The 24,252-nt window shown below is 44.4% G+C and overlaps 1 protein-coding gene across 4 annotated transcripts in view; it reads right to left on the minus strand.

The window, feature by feature from the left end:
• The window catches only part of LOC138452691 (leucine-rich repeat-containing protein 4B-like), a 1,036,288-nt gene that overhangs the window by 298,933 nt on the left and 713,103 nt on the right, over window positions 1–24,252 (minus strand). The window contains exon 4 of one of the 4 annotated variants that reach the window (XM_069605055.1): window positions 7,932–7,996. The exons of the other annotated variants lie outside the window; for them this stretch is intronic. The gene's annotated coding sequence lies outside the window, so the exon portion shown is untranslated. The remainder of the gene's footprint in view (window positions 1–7,931; window positions 7,997–24,252) is intronic. 4 annotated transcript variants of the gene reach the window in all.

The following is a 24,252-nucleotide window of genomic DNA, read 5'->3' on the forward strand; positions in this document are numbered from 1 at the left end:
ATCACTGTGGAGTTCTTTTACAAGCTTTAACCTTTTGTTGGAACGTTTTCCTCTTTCCAAAAAGCTCTGCATAGTCACTCGGCTGCCGAAATCACGAGCTTCCACCTATTGTTTTCCAGGTCTGGCCGCTGTTCACAGTTTTTCCTTCTGCGTACCTCCATTATGGATTTCGTTTTCACTCTGGTCCGTTTGAGCCGTCCTTCTTTATTTGACGGCTGGTAATGCTACGGATACTCGTTCCTTCATCAGTGAGACCATCAGACGTGGCAAAAGGGTGCTATACAAGTGTACTTACATTACATTAGACTGCGCAATGCAAGCGTACTCCCAAATTGGAAATTCCTGGGCACCCAAATTTGACAATTCCAGTTTGCATAATCTTTGCTCATTCCCCTTTATTTGACCACCATACTATATTTCCAGTTTGTCTAACCACAGTATATTCCCAGTTTGCAATTCAGTTCTGCCTCCAGTTGTCCCAATCCCAGTATTCTGCCAGCTTGCAAAATCACAGTACATATCCATTTAGATAGTTCCTGTTTCCACAATATCAGCTATTCCCAATGTATTTGACCATTCCAGCATATTCCAAGTTTTTCCAACCGCATATTGCAATTTTGACAATTCCAGTCTCGACCCCCAGTTTTAGCAATCCCAATATATTAATTGTTTTCAAAATCTTATCATCCTCCTTATTTGCACAGCACACCTCAATGCCAAAATATACAATCCCAATATATTTAAACTTTCCAATATATCAGTATATTTCCATTTGGCCAACCCAGTGTACTTCATTTTGTGCAAACCCTGTATACCACCCATTGTGTACGATTGCAACATATTCCCAGTTTTCCATCTACTTTACAGAATCCCAGTATGAGCACATTTCAACCTAACACAGTTCCAGATAACCCCTAGTACAAAATCACAGTATATATCAAGAATGCACAATCCCAGGACAGAACATGTTTGACAATCACAGTTCATGCAATGTGCTCCAAGTTTGCACTATGCTAGTATATTCCACATTCTGGAATCCCAGTATGGTCTGTTTGTTTCTGTATCCCAGCAAATACGATCCCGTTATAGTCGCTCTTTATTATTACACATTTCCAGTGAGCTCCCAGTGTGGACAATCGCAGTAGAAATCCCAGTTTAGCACACCAGTTATATTCCCATTTGGACAATTCCAGTTTATTCCCAGTTGCACGAAAACCCACGTTATTCTCAGTTTGCACAATCCCAGTATACTTTCAGTTTGACAACTGCAGAATACTGCACTGGAATATCCCAAGTCAGACACAATCAGCAGAGCTGCTGTTGGAGAAACCCACATTGTGCAGCTCAAGCTAGAAAAACAGTGCATAATCCCTATGCAGCGCAGAGCATAACAGCAAGCAATGGGATAAGGCAAAGAGGCCTTCTGGTTGAGGAGATGTAACATGTTGTCTCCCAACAGAATTAAATTGTCCTGGACGCTGTCTGCAGGTCACCGGATCCCAGTTGAGGCTCCCTTGTGTTGCTCGAGTCTTCAACACCCAGTCCTCTTCATAGGTTTCCTTCAAATTGACACAAGTAACACTGGACCACAGACTGCACTATCACGGCAAAGGGACTAATTGCTCCACAGGCTATACTTACACAAGGCATGCTGAATGCCTGAGCCACATCTGGTGCAGATCTGATGTTCTTTCACAGGTTATCGTGGAGCTGGCCCTCATTTGGCACCCCTAAATTGCAAGTGTTATTCTTCCTCCAAGTGAGTTATTGACGTTTACCCTTCAGGAAGTATTAAATTAGAGGCATCTGATGCATTTGCCCACCATCTGTCTTCATAAACCCATACGTGCTCCCGGCTTCTGACACCCACCATTACCACAAAGAACACTTCAATTCTCAGGACCACCCCTGCGTTTACGCCTTGACAAAACAGGAAGTGACATCACATAGCATTGTTTCTAAGTACACTATGAAAAATATGATTACAATATCACTGTAACGTGATATACAATTCATACAAGAATACATCACCATATGTATCGGCAGAAAAAACATGCTATAACTGCAACTTTTGAAAAGCAAAATACATAGTCCGAAATGGATGCTTATTCTACTGTAATGCTTTTTGGAGGATGTTGTCTGCATTGTGAATTTGAGGTGTTTCAGAGCAGACTAAATCAGTGACTCATCCCCTGAAGTGTACCTGAAATTAACCTTTAATGAGTCTAGCAATTATTGTATGGAATTCCAGAAGGACAAATAGCTCAAATAGCCACATGGCATTGGCCACAGGCCAGGAGCTTCAATTTGTAAAAAAAAAAAAAGAAAAAAAAGTTTTTTTAAAAACCTTTTTTTAGGAGTAGCAAGGGAGACCTCAGGGGTATCCCTGGCTATCCCTAAATGACGTCCTTGTATACCGTCCAAATAGCTTACTCCACAGTCACATATCCTGAAGGTTGATCCATTTATCAGCCTTCCCCCCTCTTCCATAACAGAGCTTTTTATGATGGGAGATATCCTTCCTGGTGACTGGAGACAGCGTGGGGAGCTCAGAGCTCTCAACTTGGAGCCGGGCTTTGATCTGTAAGCCGACGCCCCCACCACAGGCAGGAAACCCCTGTGCTTATAGACACGTCTCATTCTGTGAAACCACTTGTGTTCCCGCTAGCTGATATCCTTGCTTACACAGCTCCCAGAGGCCCTGTGAGGATTCTGCATTTTAGAAAAGCAAATAATGAAACGTGATAGGGCCTTCAGAATCACAGCTGAGTTTTAAAGGGCCTTGAACAGCCTGTGGTCTGCTTCTCCACTGTATGAACATCCATCCTCACATATATATATTATCATAGCTTAGACTTCAGAACTGCCAGGTGATAATCAACTCAATCTAAATGCATGCCTCGAGCTTAAAAAAAGAGGAGCATCATACGCCAGGGCAGCCTGGGATGCATTTCCATTTGAGAGCTGAGATTAGATTGCCAATGATCTCGGCCGTCACCCTCAGTACCAGCATGTGCCCTGAACCCCATAAAATGGGTTTGGAATGTGGTCTATTAAGGGAGTGGGTGTCAACTAGCTCAGGAAATATGGATACATTGGCAGGCATTGATAGGCAATGTTGAGGAGTATCAATTTAGTTGGTAAGGAGCAAAGATCTCACCTTGATTTTTCAACTGCGTATAGAGCCATAGCAGCCAGATCAGGAGCTGCAGTGCACTCTGATGGAGTGTGGAGCCAGATGCACTTCTTTGTGGACCTTAGTGTAGTGGCTGTGCATTGGCCAAGTGCCCCTCATTGATGCAGGAAGACAGAGAGAGACCTTTTGATGTGGAGTTGAATTGTCTGGCTGCTGTGTTTTGGCACCTAGGGTGCCATTGAAAAGAGGAGGCAGAGTTTTAAGGAAAAGGGCGGTAGCCAGATTTTAGGGATCTGTCAACAAACAAACAGCAATAGGGCCACTGACAGTGGTGATTTACTTTAGAGGTTCTACGTAGAACCATTGAGATGATGGTATTAAGGATCTATATGGAAGTAACTAAGAAGCCTTGAGGAAGCATGCTACTGTGCGAAACACATCGCAGCTTTGAGTTGGGAATGTTTGTGCCACTAGATATGCAGTGTTACGATTGACAATATTATCAAAGAAACTCTTGTGAGAAATCAAATTATTTCTTACCAATCTTTGTGAGAGGGGCTAAACAAAAATACATGAAAACAGCTTCTGAATACCGCAAGCAAAGATATTTGGTTTTCCCTCAGAACCGTCAAGTGCTCTAGAGACTATGCTGCCTATTTGACTTCACCATAGACATGCTTAGGAAGTGCTTGAGTAGGGTTTGGAGCTGACCGTGACATGTGACACGTGTCACATGCCATGCTCAGCTCCACCCCTTCTCCTCTGGTTTCCCCTTGGCTCATATCCAGGAAAGCTCTCCCAGCTTCTTAGTTCCTGTTTGTGAGCAGCACAGAGGAGCCCATGGTGGCCTAGAGGGACAGACCGAAGTGGGAAAAACAGATAAGAAGGATTTTAAAAAGGGATTGTGATGCATATTTGCATGTGTCAAGTGTGTGTTTAATTGTATGTATGTGCTGTGGATCAGTGAGAGCTGAGAGAATGAGAAGAAATGTGATAGTGTGTGTTTGAATGTTCTGGGTGGATGGGTGGGTTTGTGCCTGTGTAGAGAATGCAGTGAGAGTGGATGTAAGAGAAGGTGCATTAGCGAGTGACTGGTGGGGGAATGTGTATAAAAGTGATAGTGTGTTTCAGAATGTTAGATGGGTACATGTCTGTGTGAAGAAAGATGTATAAGTGGACGCGAGGGAATGTGTATGGGTCAGTGATTAGTGGGTGAATGAGTAGGAATGTAATATTGTGTTTGAGTTTTATGGGTGGGTGGGTGTGATCCTGTGTGGAGAATGCAGTGCAAGTGGATGTGGGAGGTTTATGGGTAAGTGAATGGTGGGTGAGTGAGAAGGAATGTGACTGTGTGTATACATGTTGTGGGTGCAGTGTGAGTGCATGTGAGAGAGGGTATATGGGTGAGCGACTGGTGGGTGACTGGGTATGAAAGTGATTGTGTGTGTGAATGTTCTGGGTGGGTGGGTGCATGCCTGTGTGGCGAATGCAGTGTGAATGAATGTAAGGGGAGATGTATGGGCAAGTGAAAGGGGATGACGGCATGTGTGTGTGTTGTGTGTTTAAGGCCCTAGATCATGTATGGCACATCCTTTATTGACTTTGCATGTTTTACTAGTAATTTAGGCTAAAGCCAGGTTCATGTGTGTCATTGCCTGGCTAGACTGGCATTTTGGTACAGCCAGTCTAGCTATTGCTTATTGTGCCATAACATGTATTACTCTTATCTTTGATAAGGCAAGCATGATAAGCAGTATTACCTCAATAGACTGACATTTTAAGTAGCAGCCTGTATATTTCTTACTCTAGCATGATTTTTTATTAACTGAGCATCTATGATGAAGCAAGGATGATAAGTGTTCTTATGGGTCTAGACTATTTTACACTGGAATCAGTTTGGACAGGTTTTGTTATTGTGACATGTTACTTTTAATGGCCAAACTAACACTATTTCATTACATCGGAGTAGTGGCATATATTGGTAGAGCTAACTTTGTGCCTACTGCCAGTAATGATAATATGCAAAAACATCTTGCAGGGAACATGAGTATTTTCTTACATGGGAATACTAGCATATGTTGGTGAAGCCAGCATGAAAACGTATGGGTACAGCCAGCATGAACATTTTCTTTATACTGGCATATAATGAAGGGAAAGGCATGACAATGCATTTGCGAAATGTCCTTGTGCACTTTTGGTGACTTGCATCTATTGTACTCTTCATGAGTTACCCTACACCCTACAAAACTGATTGCAAACTATCTGGCCTTTTACCCAAATTTCCACAGAAATTGTGCTGTGTAATGCACCATTTCAACCCATTATTTAAAATATGTTCTCATGGGAGGGGGAAGAATCCCCCCAAACTTACCAAAGCCATTTTCGTCAGTTCTGGCCTCCTCGCGATGCTCGGTCGCAATCACATACAAATATTTACACGTCTAATAAAACAACTCACCAACCACCACTAGTGGTTGGTATATTTGGGGACCAGCCACCGCCCCACACTAGGTGGAACATATAAGCTTTTTTAAAAAGACATATTTACTTCTTTCACTTGGATGTGTGCAACTCCTGCAACAGCATAATCTTCATGGACATTTCACACACGTGGTGGTCTGGGCCGGGGTGTGGCGTGCCCTGTGGTTTTTTAAGGAGCTTGGGGGGCCCAGGTTTTGTGCTACACCTCTGACTGGGCTCTGTTCACCTTCCATGCATTCAGGTGTGATTTGAATGGTTGAGAGGGGCTCCAAACTCAACTAGGACCCTGCTCTGGTGCAACACTGTTTAAGACAATAAGCGCTGGACACTGAGTCTCAGAAGTGAGAGAGCCATGGAGTGACCCACCACAACACTTTCTTGGGAACGGCTTTGTGGCAGCTTCATTCATGGGCCGGTCCTGGGGTGGTCATTGAATAACACACCTTGCACATAGGGCTCTGAAAATCGTAGATGCGTTGAGCCTCGCTCTTGAGGGAAGTGCTGCCCCCTCCCACACTTCACCCTGTTAAAAAAGATTGAAGAAGAGTCATGTATCAAAGCCTAGTACATTAAGTTGTTATGTTCAGCTCTGGCTTGTGGGGGACAACATGTGGTTGCTTCTCACATAACTTAAAGATAAATGCACCCAGAGATAGATGGCCTCTGCTTACAGCAGCACAATAGGTTTCTTCTACCGTAGAGGTAGCTGAATCATAGATAGATTTATAAGCAGGGAATTTTGTTATTACTAAATCCTGGTCAATTATTTAATTTCCAGGCCTTGCTCCTGCTGCATTTTGGTTCTAGGTAAACAGACAGTGCACACCTCCCTAGGTCAGTGCTTTTTTAGCTTTTTAACAGATCAATGCCACAGATAAATAGTACTTCTGTGTCCATTGATCTACAGATGTTTCATACACTAGCTCTAGCCTGCGTTATAGATTTCGGTTACTCTGTTACAAGTACTGCATGATGTATGTTTTACATGTAGGCCCCACGTCGAATCTGGAAAATGACATTCCTCAAATGTGTGATCATGGACAAATCTTGCCTCCCTACATGCCTTGGTTCTTATGTCTGGCTGAAATCTGAGTGTCTGGAAACATGGGTGTTAGACGCATCTGAAGGTCGTGTGCCATCGCTTTCCGTGATTTCACTTGTAGCTTGGGTCAAATGACCACTTCCTGTGATATCATCAGAGGTCAAGGGTGATGTGGTGTCACTTCCGCTAGTCCTGGCATTTTCATGAAATGACGTCCCTGAGCTTCAGCAGCAGCTGTAATGCTAACGCGCTGCCCTTTTAGGAGGGCAGCGGCCTCTTCAATAAGCAACCGAGTCAAGAATAATGACTCAGTACAGAATGCGCTCTGATTTCTTCAATCACAACTCACTACAATAGATTCTTCCTGTTTGCACTGTGATTAAGGTTACAGCACATTCAATGGCTTTCGGTTTTATGTTTCTCCAAACCATGAGTGAACATAATACAAGAGTAGGTGCTCCCAAAAGAATCACACACACCTATGGCATTACAGACAATTGGACGATAATGAAATTCAATAGCATCTCTGGCAACTCAGCCATGGTGAATTTCAATGGTATCCTTGGAAATCCGAACTGAAAAATGACCTCAACAATCTTGTCTGCGGTGTGGCCCACACGCCCTTTAATCCCAACAGGATTTATCAAATATTTCAATTTTCCATGGATCCAAGTTGAACAAATATTTAATTCTTCAATAGTGTATTTTATTCTCAAAATGTAGCGTGCTGACGTTGTTTATAAGTCAACATCATCAAATGGCCAATGCATTTCGGACTATGTAGTCCTTCATCAGGGCCTTTCCTAATCAAAGTAAATAGCCACAAAGTAAACAACAAAGTGCAGTGGTGTGGAATTACAAGGAGTATATCATTGTTCCAGTTCAGAAATACAACCAAGTAAAAAGTACCATATTCAAGCAAATGAAACATGTACAAAGAGAATTACAATAAAATCAACAGGGTACCCACGTACAACGAACATACATGTACACAAAAAGAAAGAGAGGGAGGGAAAAAAGGGAGGGAAAAAAGGGAGAGATACATAAATATTCTTCATTGACCATGCCAATAGTCATCATGTTTACATGTGTTTACATATGTTCACCCAATACTGTTACGGTGCATGTGTCTACTAATGTAACTGTACACCTTCAGTGTGACCGTGCATGTCGCCAGAGTGTTAGTCTGACAAATGTATTGTTGTGCCTGAATTGTGGGTACCAACGTCCCAGTCATGCGAAATTTGCTAATATGCATGCTTCTGACCTTACCAAGTACGCTCTGTATATATTGTAATGTGTATCCTCGTAGCTTTCGTTCAAGTACGCCCATGTACCTAAGTAAACATAACAAACATTTCCTTTCAGTATTCAGTACAACCACAACTCTGCGAAAACTCCGTTAACACTGTATAATACAGTAAACCTGCTGCCGGTGCAATGTGCACTACCATGGCCATAGCGGACACGTACATATGTAACATACCTCTGTGTAAAAGAACGCTGTATCAAGAAGCCGTCTGGCGCTGACTCATAGTGAGCTGCCATCTGTCGCTTGACTGAAAAATGCTGAGTATTGCATTGAAAGTGAGGCTAGCGGTTACTCCGATAACCGCCACGTGCAACATGGCAACTGAGAGAGAGAGAGACACATCTAGAGAGGAACAAGAGGAACAGGGGCTTGCGCTCAGTGCAGTGGGAGGAAAAAAGGCACATTTTGGTAGAGGAGTGTGCCAATGGCAGAAGGTACAACATTTCTCTTTCGGGTGAGATCTATTTCGATCTGCTCTGACCTATCTTTTTATTTTATTTCCCATGCCTTCTTCTCTTAAAAGTGGGCAGTTTAAGGTTCTGGTTTGAGGGAGGATCCCAGGTCTAAGTGTGATCCTCTCCCCTTTCTGACCTCCCAGGCTTGTGAGCTGATATTGCTGTGTCAGGGAAAGAAGTCCATCAACTGGAATGAGGTCTCTGTAAAAGTGCGTCCAATACTGGGTGCTAGGTTGACACTGCGCCACCTGTCTTTTCCCCCTTCATGCAATAGAGATGCAGCATGGAGTTATCAGAAAAGGAGGCATGCTCCCGCTATTCAGAGTGATCACGTGTGCTAAGAGGGCATCGCCCCAGAAGGAGAAAGAAGACAGTCACCTCAGCTGACACATGATTAGGAGGTCCAAGTGCACCCGTTAATTGGAAGAAGAGTGCCTTCAAGAAGGAGGTGACTTCAGGCAGGTCTGAACTGATCAAAAGAAAATGGACAAACTGGTACTGGGGCTAAGTACTTCAAATATGTTTTTTATGTATTTGGATATATGTATTTAATACTTGTACTTATCTTGTTTGTATCAGTTTGCAATTATTGTATGCACTTTGATTTTGTAATAAACTTTTTATATTGCTTTTTGCTTCTGATTGTTAACACTGTACGCATAGGAACTTCTTTTTGTGTTTCTGCTTATTGACCCCCATTGGACCTAGGCGTTTTGATTAGACTGGGGTAACCTCTTGTTTGTGTTGACCTATGCATATAAAGCATGAACTACAGATGCTCATGAAAGAGACAATGGGAACCAGGATCAATAGTTTCTAGTAAATAGGTTCCAGCTAGTGGCAAAATCAGACTTGTTGCAAGTGGAAAAAACCTGGAAATAAATCTCCATGACATACGGCTAAAGGGAAGGTGCCAGAAGATATAGATGTTGGCAATCTTTGTAATTGGTTTTAGTGGTAGGATCAGACAGTAGTAGGTGTTGGACTGAGGACATTTTTCTTTGGACTTTTGACGCCAGACGAGCAGCCTTAGTTAGTTTGGCTAGGTAGGGAAGATTCCCATAGTAAGAGGGCGAGTTGGGCATTTTTCTTATTATTTAAATAAACGAGTAAAAAGTATTGAATGTGAGCCCGATTCCTTTCTCTGACCCGCCACAGAGTGTAACCCTTCCAGGAGAGAAGAGTTACAGCGCTGTTTTATTTTTTATAAATCTGAAATGGTGGGCCTTGGCCTGAGATATCACTGTGCTGCCCTTCTGGCCTTATTTCTCCCTCTCCTTTTAGTATTAATTGGAGATTGTACAAGGACTTTCTTAAAATGTAGTTCCAAAAGTGAGTTTTACTCAAGCGCTAGAGCCTGCAACTGACCTCTCTGCTGCCTAGGATAGAGTTGGCAAACTCGAAGGCGACAGCCTCTTACAGGGGGCGAAATATGCCTAGTATTTCATTTAGGCCGGGGGTAAGGATGCCAACACTGTTAGGGCTTGTGCACGGGTAAAATGGGCAAGCCTCACCAGGGGCTTTGTGCGGCAGCGTGATCATGTCTCTTCGCCCAGCACCCATAAATCCCAAAGGGATGCTAGCAATGCAGCCTTTACAAGAGGCTGTCGCCTTCATTCCAAGCTGGCCCAGGCCTTTGCAATGAAAGTCACTGACGCCATACTTGTTGTGGCCCAAGTCTTGCATTTCCATTTTATTAAATCCCATAAAATCCATCTAGCACCAAGACATTTAATTCTGCGCCCATTCTTCCAAAGGTTGGGTGGGGGCAACTTCATCTATTCCTATGGGGGCAATATCTGAAACCTTTCTAGCTGGCAAAGAGATGAAGCAACAGCTACTTGATTTGGGCAACCAAAAAAATAAATCCTCCTTAGAAATTATTGCTCTTTTCCAAACAGTGCAACACCAGTGCCCTTAAACCCCTCAATATATGAATGTGAGGTGCCCTAACCAAACTATATTGTGTGCAAGTTTACCGAAATTGTTACTCCTACATGGATCAGGAACAGCTCCACAAAATGCATGCCAGTGGCCAATTCGACTTACAGCCACTTCCTGACCACCCAACGGAACACCCGCAGCTTAATATAGTGATACCAAACGCTCTTCCAGCTGAGGCACCATCATAGAGCTCCCTGCACACGCTGGATGTTGTTCAACCCCCTCTATGCTTTATACCACAAAACTGTGACGGGTAGTATAGCTCAGTGGCAATGTGCTCGTTCCAAGACGACGCAGATCAACACAGGTTCGAATCCTGGGTCATTGCTTAGAAACCTCTTCGGTATTAAGCAGGTTATAAATAACCAATCACAATTATAATAACTTAGTGTGAAGTCTGTCCCACACTATAAGGTGATCAGCTACTCCCTTCACACAGCTTTGTGTAATGTTTCTAATTCTCCAGGTCTACTGATGACGGAGCTAGTCTTCTGGCAATGGGTCTGCCCAGTGGAATGACTCTTGTGGTAAAATGGAGTTACCCAATACGGAACTGCAGAAGTTGCAGTGACTTCTTTTTGCTGTCTAGAAAAAATGTCAATGCTTATTGAAAGGATGCCACAGTACGTCATCATCGTCAGGCGCGACAGTCATCATCACCTGGCGTGACGTATGCATCGTAGAATCCCGTAACCACAATGATCCAGATCTGGAACCAAGGAAACAACTCATCTCATTGACATACTTTTAAATGACGGCATACGTCACTGGCCCCTCTTATAATCACACAAAACCATCTTAGTAACTCATGGCCGCTTCTAGGTCACTTGTCTGCTTAAATTTCCATTCCAGGAATGAACTAACCAGCACCAACATTGCACAGTATATGGCACAACGTGTGGGCAGGCCGAGGTCATTCACGCAAGAGTTGTTGAATGAGAAAAAAAAACAATAGCGTGGAGCTGAGGAAATGACATGGCAACAGGCTGAATGGCAACATAATAACTGCCTTTGCTAGCAGCACTCCTGCTTCTCTCTCCCATACCATAATTACTGTTGCCACAAATGATGCATAATTAACTGAAGGTTGCGCGCATTCCAGATGGTGATGAACAAATTCCCTGGACCTAGCACGCGGGAGACACCTTGAAGTGTTGAATTGGGGCGCAGGGAAGGTCACTGCCACCATTGCCACCTCCCTTCTGTATCTTTTCATAACCCGGGTAGTTCCTATGATGACTAAGTTCTATTCCAGCAAGGTTCCCATTGGCCCATTGGGTGAGCGAGTGAGTGGGGTAATTTGTGTGGCACACACTGTGATGGCTGGAGCCTCTTCAATGGGATCATAAAGCCTGTAGACCAACGCCTCTGCAAGCCAAGAGTTCCAATGGGTGACTTTCCATTCTACGTTACCTGTCTCCTTGGCCCTCAATTATCTACGGACTGACAAGCACGGCTCTCTTTTCAGTCCTTGGAGAAAAGCATTGGCAAGAGCCCTTCCTTCTGACTTTATCCTCCGAAAGGCTTCCTGTGTCGGGTGATTGCCCCCAATTGATTCTGGCCAGCACTTCTGAAGCATGCTGCATTGATGTGCGCCGACAGATGTGACACTTGTGACAGTAGCCCATCCTTCAGGGACCATCTAGCTTCCTCTGGCCATCTTGTTTCCTCTCGCTATGTGTCCTCTTCTCCGTCACTGGGGGTACTTGCAAAGCGCTAACTCACAGGTGACTCTCTTGGCACCTTCATGTAGCCATTGTGCACCGGATTTACTTCACTTTGTGATGTCTGAACTATTCAGCATACCGCACAACAAACCGCACGTACTTCACTAGACCACAAAAATGAACCACACATAGCCTTGCACAACAGCACATGAGGGCTACCAACCGAAAATCACACCTACGCTCAGCCAACGGTGTAAACCGAACTGAAGCGGCCATTAGCACATCACAGCTCCCTTGCTCAGCTCTCCTGCTCAGTCCTATTAACTTACTCCCCCCTTACCCTGTTGCATTACAGATCCGCCAGAGAGCCAAGGGACCATGCAGGTGGTGACAGCGCATGGTATAAGAACCTTTAACATACTATAACATCATAAAAGCCCCACCTTCTCCCTTGTGTGTGACCTGTACGTTTTTTCTGATATGGTTCCAAACCATCCATCATGTAAGGAGCCTCATCCTGCAATATCATCCTCATGACACCTACGCCGCAGCACTGTTTGTTTTATCCTTCAGGGCAAGCATCGCTGATATACTTTTTGTTGTGCTTTCTTTTTAATCTGGGGTCAACCCCTGTCTCCAATGATTGCGGGTTCTGCCTTTTCACCCTTTCCTCGAGTAGCAGGGGACACATTTAGAAATACCTTCCAATCAACCAGAATGTATACGCATAGCTAAAAGTGGTGCCACAGGGGGTATCCAGACTGAGTAAGCAACTGCAAAGGTCACTACTGGAGACTCACTACGATTAGCCCAGAATAACAGAGCTTGTGACCTGCAGATACAAGAAAAGGCTAACAGTGGTTTTAGCCCTTATAACTGTGGATCTGAGTCTCCATATTTTAATATATATATCTATATTGTCACTGCAACAATCAAGAGGAGAATTCCAGGACATATTTTCACATAAAATTGCTGCATACAAAGTTGGGTCAGAACACTATTCTTGTCCAACTTCCGTGGTAAATATTGGTCAACACTTTCAGAAACAGCACCCTCTCTCTCTGTATATATCCTATACCTGATTTAAACTTCCTTGATGCTATCAGAAGTCAATATCTCCAAGCATGTGTCATTTCCAAGTTGGCCAACCAAAACTTCATGCAACACTACCAGGACTGTTGAGTGATCCAGCTATTGATTCTACTTCAGCCCAATGGGATTTATCCGTAATGGAATCCTAAGAGGCCTACATCCGAGACGCTAGCTACACTCTTCAGGGGAGGCTTGTCAGCTTTTCAGTTTTTCACCATCCACACAAATCTCTCCAAACCAGAACACTGGCAACTGCTTTGCCTGATGTGCCCTCAGGGGTGCTTCCACTGTGTGCCCTCCAAACTCCAAATTGAAATGGAAGATGCCCTCTGCAGCCTGCTAGAAGAGAGTGGTGATTTTTTCCACCTGATGAGTCAATGATTCTGAAGCATAAAATGTATAGCTCGGGTCATGAAACCATGGAATAATCGCTAACGGCTACTGGCCAAACAACAAAGTATCCTTCATTCTCCTAAGTGGTCAGATAACCCTTATTATGGAAGTGATCCTTTAAAAAACGATTAATACCCAATTTAAAGATCCAGATGAGCCAATGTATAGTCCTTCCTATGATGACCACTGCCAGTCTGTCCCATTCCAAGGTTGTCAGCCCCTGATCCTCTTCAGCCTTGATTTTTAAAAAGTATGAAGATGGTAGGTGTGTTCATTGTATACTGTTCCCCAGCCTGCTGTGGTGTTTACTGATATCTGGTGTCAACTACCGTGCTATTGTTGCTGTCCTTAGGCCTAAGCCTATATGGTTATTGAACAGAGTTGAAAATCACAAGCTCAGATTGCATAGGTTGATCTAACCCTTGTGATTAAAGTTTATTAAAAAGCAAATACGTGCATGTTTTCTTCCAAACTGTTAATTAATAGGTGTATGCCAAGCAATCCTCATGAATGCACTGCTTTCCCACCGCACTCAACAGCAAATTCTCTACTCAGCACAGTACCAACAGACTCCAATTGAGTCTCTTTTCTTAATAACAAAATGGTACTCTCTAACCTAGGAATAAGGAGGGGTATGGTCTCATGCACTGAGCCCCCACAGACATGCTTTTCCAGGATTATGATGGTACTTGCTTCCCAGTTAAAGGGTGTAGTGTTATGTTGCTTTACCTTGTTTGTTTTCATTATCTTTTATCTTTTTTTACATCCATCATCTTATTTATCACCCGCACATGATTGTTTTTTTCGCAGAGCTTCTCTTACACACAATTTATCATATCTCTCCTCTTTTAACGTCTGTGTTCTCATCAACTACCTAGGCGGACACAGTCACGATGAGGCTGTTCTCTCTGCTCTTATAAAAATAGAAAGAAATTATGATTATAACTTAAGAAATGCCAATGCCATACTCACTGCACTCATACTGAGGGGAAAGGGTTCACTCAATACTCTTCTCTCATTCCAATTTGCAATTGATCCACCTCACCAACATTGATGTACCAAATGTGGATGTTCCCCATTTTTGGGAAGCTCTCAAAAAGTTCTTGTTGTCCTTCCCTCCCTTTGCTCATACTTGGCGAGGACTTCAGCCAATCATCAGATGCTCTCACTCATGGTCACACAGCTGCATGTCCAAACCTATCCTAGCATCATCGTTGTTAATGTGATTTAGGCCCCCTGATCTTGGCCACATTTCCCATGACTTTGATCTTCCCTTGATATGTAGATCCTGCACCAGATTATATTGGATTCAATAGACCACTCCTATCAGTAGCTACGCGTGAGCAATGGTGACCAGCTCACCCCTTCAGACTTCCTTCCTTCCTAATCCCTAAAAACCCCGTGATCTTCCAATAAACCAACATGACCGCATGCCTTGCTTCTATCTGGCTCTGAGCTTCATGGAGGGTAAACCTGGTATTTATGTGACCGGATCAATTACTATCTGTCCCTGTTGACTGCCAATGGCAGCTGTAGGACCAGGTCCGCGGGGAACACTGGTAGTCTAGTTCTGAAGTCTGCCGTGGGAATGGCCGGTTACCAAGACGCAGAACATTCCTTCAAAATAAAAACAAAAACATTTGCAATGAAGCATTGACCCACACATAGTATTAAAGGGTAGTCTTAGTATGTATGTCATCTGCCCCACCATGACACCAATGGCCCCATGAGTCCTACAGGTGTGTGTTCCAGGTGTAATTAATAATTCCACAGTGGGAGGACCTGATCTTCTGGATTCCCAGATGTTTTAGTTGCAGATATACTGGGGAGGAATGAGAATAAGGCACACATTCCCTTAACTATTATTTATTCTCCCAATCCCCTAGTGACCAAGTTTTTAATTTGATTGCCTTCTGTGTTGGCCCAGTGGGTTCTACCCTATACTTCAATATCCCGACTGCATCCCATAAGCAAGACGGACCTGAGTAGATGGTGCCCGCCTACTGCATTGGTTCCTTGCTTACGTTTTCTAGATGCATCTCATTCCAGTCTCCAAACTGCAGAAGGCGATTCGATTATTTCCCTGCCTCTGCCCAGACTGTTCCCCCTCCACCTCCAGAACCACTGGTCAACTCCTTTGTCCTCAAGACCGTTGGATTTTGCCACTGTGCCACCCAGAATCATCTCCTCAATGTTGCTCCTATTAGGCTGGTCCATGTCTGTTCCTTTATCTCCTGCTGGATCCCTCCGCCATCCTTCCAATGAGTCTTCTCTGTGCGCTACAGCACAGCATCATGGGGCAGGCTCATTAGTGGGGCCCCATGAATGCCTATGACATGTCTGTGCAGGGCACAGTGGTGTCATCTCCTTTGGATGTCATCGGGGATACCCCAACTAGGGCAAGGGTTTTATGTCAGGCTGGTTTGCTGTATGTTACCTACTAGTTAAAATGTTCATGCAACAGCACCGGAACAGTAAGTTTGCTGAAATGTAGCAAAAACACTCCAAAAAGACATATTATTTTGCATCAGAATGACGGTGTGCAATAAAAATTGGGCAGATCTAGCTGTGGAACGGTCACCACATTGGCACAATGATGGCTCAAAGGAAAATAAACAGCATACAGCCCCAGGGCCTACACATTATGCAGTCATCCATGATGTTTGTGTTGCTTCTACCTGTCATAAACTCACCTTAATGCACATTAAAACAATGCAGACATCATAACATGATTTTACATACCGGGATACCTTTGCTCCCCAAAAGGAATTTCTTTTTGGATTTTGGTAACTGAAAATGTAAGATATCTTTAGTTTCTAGTGTATCTCTTTATTGAAGAGGTCAAGTTCTACCGCTGTTTAACAACATGCGGTAAACAGTGTCTGATCTGGAAACTACCACCGTCGTATGGATCTGCCATTACCGGGAAAGTGCCTATGGGATATATGTCTTCCCTTCTTCCATTTCATTAATCTTCTCACGATCCACTCCACTCCAATCCTATCCATCCATCTGGCTATCAACCAGGTTGTGACACGAGACTTTAAGCTACTGAGAAGAGGGAAGATAACGCGCACATGCCCGATCACGTGCCGGCCTGTCCTCTGAGCTGGTAGACCCCCCGCCCCCAAGCTGCCTTCATAAATATGAGAGCACGTGTTGCCAAGCGTTCACAAAACTCATGTTACAAAGTGGCTCACTTACGCCAAATGGATTCTTATCTACCTGAGTTTGATTAGGGTTCTCTTGTCTCCTGTTAGTATCTAGAATAGATTAAGGAAATGCATTATTTTAATAGAAATCCTGCCTTTCCTCTGGTCCTCTCAATCCATGTTGAATGCTGCAGTGAGGCTGGAGGCAGTTGCAGGAAAGGTAGACCATGTCGCCTGCTACTTTGATGGATTGATGGTGAGCCCTCCTGCAGCACAGGATCAGCACCAGCCCTTACTTTCAGGCTCCTTCTCGGAATCCATCTTGTCTGCAAGCTGTGAATCTCAAGGGGCTCTCTGGAGGCTTGGTGCAAGGCGTTGGTGACACCTGATCGTGATTCAGGCACTCCACGCACCAAAGACATGTCTCCTCTGCCTTTCCTCCATATCTGTACCCCCAAATCAGATATGCCCCTGACTTGGGAGACTGCACACGGTCTCTCTCTCTCTCTGTCTGTCTCTCTGTCTCTCGCTCTCTCTGTCTCTCTCCATTAGTGCTGCACTGCTGCCGCCTGGTCTCTACGGGGCTCTAGTTTCTCTTTGCAGCTTTTCTCCTTTCTTGCCTTTTCTGGTCCCTTTTCTTCCGCTTTGCGTGTGGTGCGCTGATGCTGATTTTACTTATTGCCTTTCTTTGTTGACTTTCTGCCTCAGGCTGGTTGGTAGTCTCTGAAATTGAAAGGACACACTGGGCAGTGTCTGAGACATGAGGCAAAGCTGGAGATAAGGGTCTGCAACAAACAGGCTGGCACATGAGGGCGAAGAGGAATTGGGGCCTTCTCTGCAACCCCCATCCACCTCAAAATGCAGGACTGTCTCTGGATTTCCTCTAACCCTTCAATCCCTTCCCCCCAACACCCGCTTGGCAAGCCAGAGAACTGCCATTGGCCAGGTTGTTGTATGCCAGGTACTTACACAGCCATACCATGCTTTTACATGTTCTTCGTATAGTCACATGGACCTTTCCAGCCATATGAACTGGGAACACCAGAACTCGATGTTTCACCACTGCTCGCGTAATGCTTGTTAGCAATACCTTTGGCTGACACATCTGAGTGGGGGGGGAGGTGGTGTCTTCCCCTGCATTCTGGTGGAAAACCTAATTGGCAAAAAAGTAAAAACACATAGAACCGAACAAGCTCCCAGAAAAAACAAAGAGTACCAAGAACTTTCCTGGGCAACCAACAGATACAGAGCAGAAGAACAAAGAGTGTGCTGATCACTACAGTCAAGCTTCAGAAAGCCGCGGACAATGGCCCTAGAGTGAAGCGGAATGTGGACCTGGTGGATACACACCAGTTAGGATGTCTGAGACTACTCTAACGCTGGGCAAAGGATTCATTGTACCATTCGATTCTCCCACCACCACTCCGATCTTTCTGGTTTCAAAGCTTGACTGATCCGCAAGGCTCTGGAATGATCTGTCAGGGTGCCCAGAATGTGCAGGTAGCTCAATCAGGTAAGTACTTCCAGGTAGATGTGAATGAGTGATGCACCAACGCTGTCATTGCGAAAGTGAAGTGCAGTTGCAAGGTATTGGTGGCTGTGGCTGTTCTCTATCGCTTGGGCACATAGAGATACACCAAGGCATGTACAGTCCTCCCGGGACCTCCCAATCTATAAAGACTAAGAGGGTCACAGGGCTTGAAGAGTCTTCTCTTGCCTTTCCTGATGGTGCACACTTCTGCCCCGATCAGTAATTGGATAAGAAAGGAAAGCTTTACTAGTAAGCAATAATTGTACAGATGTCCTTATAGCAGCAGAGGGATGCGTGACTGAGGGAGCCGGAAGCTACAATGTGTTCACACATGCTCTCCCTTTCTAATCTGACTCAGTGTGTGACAACAGCTGTGAAATGGCAGTACACAGTGTTTTTCTTTTTTCTTTTTTTACAGTGGCTGCAAAAGAGCAAAGTGAAATTAAGGACAATTTACGGTGCTGCCAACACAGCCGATCCAGGTGCTAAAACATTGCATGTTCAATAAAACACACCTGCTTTGGTTTTCCCTCCTCTCTGATTTCTCTCCTCTGTCTGTGTTGCTATACTTCAACCCTCCAGACCTCATTCTCCCTCTGCTCTTCAATCATTCCCAGATAGAATGGTTTTCCTGTATCTGGAAGAATCCTTGTTAAATTGAAGTGTGCCTGTGACCTCGTGCACATTTTTTCTTCTGAGTGTTCACACAGTGCACTATTGCAGTGAGTTTTGTAATGACTGTTACCTTTATTAGCTGTATTATGTAGCTGTACCTGATATCTGTGCTGCGCTGCATTTGAGTGGCTGATAACTCTCTTTTGAAGCAGCACTTTAGGTTTATTTCTCCAGCCTTTCAAACAGCTCGTGCTGCTACGGAACTATATCTCCCAGCCTCCCTTTCTGTCCATAAATCGCGTGACCAGGTGCACCAGCGCCGCCGCACCAGAGTCAAGCCCAGTCATTGGCATTCATCATCGTTATCAACGTCTCAGAGTCTCTTCCCGCTGGATTTCCACCTAACAGGTACTGTTTGACTTTCCACTTGTTATTAGTGTTCCTTTCTGTACCAGTAGACCATGGGCCGTTCAATTAATGAGTCCCCCCCTCTCGCACTTCTGCGTACAAACAGAATCATGCTAATTGACAATCTTAAGCACTCTAAATTAGACGATACTGATTACTGTCGGCTTACCTTTGATGCTATGCCTAAACACAGTGAGGCTCCCCCGACGGTCAAAGACTCTAATGAGTGCCTCACCCCTTTTTTTTTAGATACATAAAGACACAAACAGACCGCTAGCTGACCACAGTACTGAGACCGCCCCAACCAGTCGGTGTCAAATGGTCGATCACAGCCTGTTAAAAAGCAGTCCCTCCGCTTTTAAGCAAGATCACACCAATACTCTTACACAGGATACCACATCCCCACCACAAGCAACCATTCTCAACCAAATTCCATCTAGCTCTGGGGTTAAAGGAACCAATCTCCAAGCGGCCTTGTTGAACACAAGATTGTTAATTAGTCTTGCTCAAGACATCCATGATTTAATCCTGGACAGCCAAATTGACCTTTTCTTTCTCACAGAAACCAGGGGACCATTTATCAATCTGGCTGTCCTACCCGGCTTCTGTACGTTTTGTGAAAACAGAGAACAGAGCTATGGGGGATGAGTGGCAACCATAGCAAAATCGGAATTGGGACTCTTTGCTTCTCCCATAGCTTGTCAAGGCTGCGATATCCTTGACGTGAAAATGACTCCAACTCCAAATATATACACGTGAATTTCATCCTTATATACCGCCCTCCACCGGCTTTGCCTGACTTCATTGAGGAAATCTCTCAGATCTTAGGCCCCCTCGAGGGGCAGAATAAAGCCTCTTTTCACTTAGGTGACTTGAAATACTGAATGGGGGAAGAGACTGAAAAAGTAGTTATCGAATTGGAGCAAACTCTAAATAACTTGAATTCTCAAGTTATACATACTGACCCTACGACAGCCAAGAACCTCAAGCAATATTGACTGGTCACTAAAAACATTGCCACTGTCATTGACCGAATCTCTCCTTGTATTTGGTCCGATCACTACATTGTTAGCTTTCCCTTCCAACTACCGGAGGCTGCGGTTAAACCTACTAACCCACCCCAATGTTATTATTAACCGTAAATTCAACAGGATAAAAGCTCAGGACATTTCCCAATGTCTAACAACTATAATTAATGAAACTCAGAGTGGGGACTCCGAGGAGCGTCTTGTTTCTTCTTTTTATGACAGTTTCTTGAAACTGCCCAATGAACAAGCCCCCCTCCGGTCCAAAGTCATAAGAGACAACACCCGCCATACAAAATGGTTCACCCCGCCCCGAACATAAAATGATGAAAAAGGAGAAACATAAATTGGAATCCTAGTGGTTAAAACATTAAACGGAAATAAAATAAAATGGTTTGGAAGGATTCTGACAAAACATACAAAAATAAACTTATTAAAATTAAAAAGGAGTACTACAACATTGAGATAAGTCAGGCCTCCAACCGCCCCAAAAAACTGTTTGAAATTTAAGATTCCTGGAGAAGCCAAAGGCTCTCTTTACCCCGTTCATCCCTATCTCACTGGATGTAATAACAGTACAAACAGTCTATGAGGCTAAAATAACAAAGGCTAGGAAGAAAATCAAAGAGGATCTGCCCAATGCGGCAACCCCTATCGAGAAACAGTGCTTGGAACATAGAGGAGAAGGAATCAAACCGTTTTCCTTCTCAGCTATAGCTGTTCCTGATATGCAGAAGCTTCTCTCATCCATGCACCCCACATCATACTCGGAAAATATCCTCCGAAGTTAATTCTAGAACATAGAGACCTGTTTGCCCCCTTTTGTACTTGATTTTTCAATGCCTCATTTGGAGATGGTAGTATCCCCAAGTCGATAAAAACTGTTGTACTCACACCACTATTAAAAAAAAAACTTAGACCCAAAGGACCTGGGTAATCTCAGACCCATAATCTCAGACCCGGGTAATCTCAGACCCATAACAAATTGCCAGTTTCTACTTAAGATCTAAGATAAACTTGCCTGTGCGCAATTCCAAGCTTTCGTGGAGAAGAGCAACATTCTCTATGATAGACAATCACTTTTTAGCACAGAGACAGATCTACTAGATCTACAATCTCACATACTAGGAATAACTGATGAGGGCAATGCGGGTCTGCTGTTCTTTTTGGATCCTTCTGCGGCATTCGATCTGGTGGACCACCAACGCCTCTTACACTCCTTAATTCATCTGGGATTATGTTCCGAGGGGGCGGTTGACTGGCTCCACTCTTATTTATCTGGACGCAAATCCAAAATCCAGTGGGGTCCAGCAGTTTCCCCATCGGCCCATATCTGGTGCGGAGTCCCCCAAGGGGCTAGTCTATCCCCCTTCTTTAACCTTTACACAAGGTCACGTTGTTCTTTTCTGAACAATTTGGGCATATTTCTCACCAACTATGGTGATGACACCCATCTGGTCTTAGAGTCTACCAGGGATTGTTTAATTGACAACAAAGCCCTCTCATACTATTGCTGATAACATCTTTCTGGTCAAAACCAAAGAAAAATCTCTGGCGGTCCAGGTGGAGGCCAGCATGAACTCCAAGCACAATTTAATCTGCTGAGTCAAAGCTGTAATTACCATCTCCATCTCCTGAGAAATATGTGTCCCTACGTCTCTGAAGGGAACAGTGCTACAATAGCTCGAGCTACTATTATCTTCAGGCTAGACTATTGTAATGCCTTGTTGATTGGAGCTTCAAGCTCTAGCATAAACAAATGTCAAGTTCTTCAAAGCGATGCAGTACGCATCATTAAAAAAGTCTCTAAGCGTGCACACATTTCAGAGCATCGACACAGCCTTCAATGGCTCCCTATCAAGGAAAGGATACTGTTCACGCTGGGACCCTTGGTGCACAAGTGTATTTTTGGATAAGCACCTACCTACTTAAAAACATCTCTTCCATAGTACTGGCCGACCAGAACCCTTTGTCCAGCTAATAAAAGGCAGATTACCTGCCCTGAGTATAAGCACACAAATGGACGGGGAGGATCCTTCCCAGTCAGAGCAGCAATCTTCTGGAACTCCCTTCCCTCTACGCTGAGATCTGAGGCAGTTTTCAGAAATACCTTGAAAACACACCTCTTCGAGTGACTTCCCCCACTTCTCCTGCTGCCCCATTGCCTCGTCTTTTATGGCCGTCCTTTTGTGTGAATGTCACAGTGCCCCGATGCCTGTGGGCTTTCCGCAACAAATACAAATAAATAAATAAATAATGTATTACCCCCTCTCTTTCTTCTATCGCTTTCCTTATTCTCCATTTCCCACTATTTTCTCTGCTCTGAAGACTCTCAAACGTCACTCTATTTCAGCGACAAACAAATAAATACATAAATATTGAATTAACCCCCCCACTCTCTTTGTGCTATCACTTTCCTTATTCTCCCTTTCCCACTATTGTCTCTACACTGAAGACTATCAACTGTCACTCTCTCCTACTTTCCTCAGAACGGGCAGAAGTGCCCTTTTCTCTTTCTTTTGGGACGGGACCTGGCCAGGGAATCAGGATAAATGCCAAAGGCCATATTAGTGGGTGTTAGTAGGGTGACTGTGGAGCCGTGGGGAGGGTGGGTAAGAACAGAATGGGGAGGTTAGCGGGGTGAGGGGAATGCAAGGCCCAGGATAAAGGCTGTGGAACTATGACAGCTCAGGGGAGTGGCCCAGGAGGAAGGAATGGAACCCAGGTGTTTCTAGCCTTTTGATTGGCTGGCACCAATTGCCCTATTGCTAATTGAATGTTTTGATAAAGAGGCATTCTTCAGCTGGGTTGTGTATGCTTGTAAAGTATATCAAATTTGACTTGGCACCAAACGTTTTGCGTTATCACCTGCAATAGTTCATGTAAACAGGTACTGCTTTGGAATTATCGCCTTCAGTCAAAGCACAAGACAAGGCTTCCCCCCTGATTGCCCCTTCCCTGGAGATGGAACACTTTGCCCTGCAAGATACGAATAGCAGTGCTACTCCCAGGCTTGGAGTTGGTGGAATTCTTCACAAGTTTAACATTTTGCAGATATTGAGCTAATTTTCAGCCCTGGACCTGGGAGGTCTGAGCCCACTTTGGTTGCCAGGCTGATAGGTAACAAAATAGATCATATTGTATCCTTGCTAAATAACAGATATTAAATGTGACCCAGGTTGGAATGGATTATAAAGTTGTCCTGGGCACCAATGAAAAAGTGTCTCGCAATGGCAACGCAATGGCATGTGGCAATTTACTTTTCGTGACAGACTAAGAAGTAACCAAGGGGAGTTGTGGGTAAACATTGGTCGCAAACAGTGTATTTAAATTATATTTAGCTAGTAACAATGGTCAAAATGATTAGTTGCACAGTGCAGTATATTACCAAACCGCCCGACTTTGGAAAGCCAGTTTAGCCATTGTCCTATTGTCCTATAGGCCAGTCTGAGCCTGAATGTGGATGCTGTGGCAGGGCCAGGAACCTGTTAAGAAGGGAGGATGGAGACCCCTCTCAACCTGGGGCAAGAATATCACCAGGACAAAAAAACAGAGCCAATGCTTTCCCAGGTACAGGCAGTCGGAGTTGACGGTGGGCCCAGTCACTGAACACCACCCACACCATGTGCCACAAATGTACCATTGGTACCACCCCTTTATAATACATCCCAGAATATTTTCTGGCCAATGTTTTCTCTTTTACATTGCCGAATTTCAGCTCTGACAGAGAATCTGGCCAGAGCCAGCAAAGCAGAATGAAGCAGAGTCAGGAAAGGCACGGAGAATCTCATTCACAAATAAAAATGAGACCCCCTGCACCCACCCTGATCATCCCAGACAGACACCAGGCTAAAGGGGATCCAGCATAAAACGAACTGGGAGTAAGTAGCGACTGCAGGGGGACAAACGAGACACAGCAAACCTCCCCAAACCAAAATGGCAACAACACTGACGGTCAGTGGCGTAACACAAAATTTGGGGGCTCCCTACGAGCCATGC

The sequence above is a fragment of the Ambystoma mexicanum genome, chromosome 1p (genome assembly GCF_040938575.1).
Source record: "Ambystoma mexicanum isolate Mex_15411 chromosome 1p, UKY_AmexF1_1, whole genome shotgun sequence".
Taxonomy (NCBI): Eukaryota; Metazoa; Chordata; class Amphibia; order Caudata; family Ambystomatidae; genus Ambystoma; species Ambystoma mexicanum.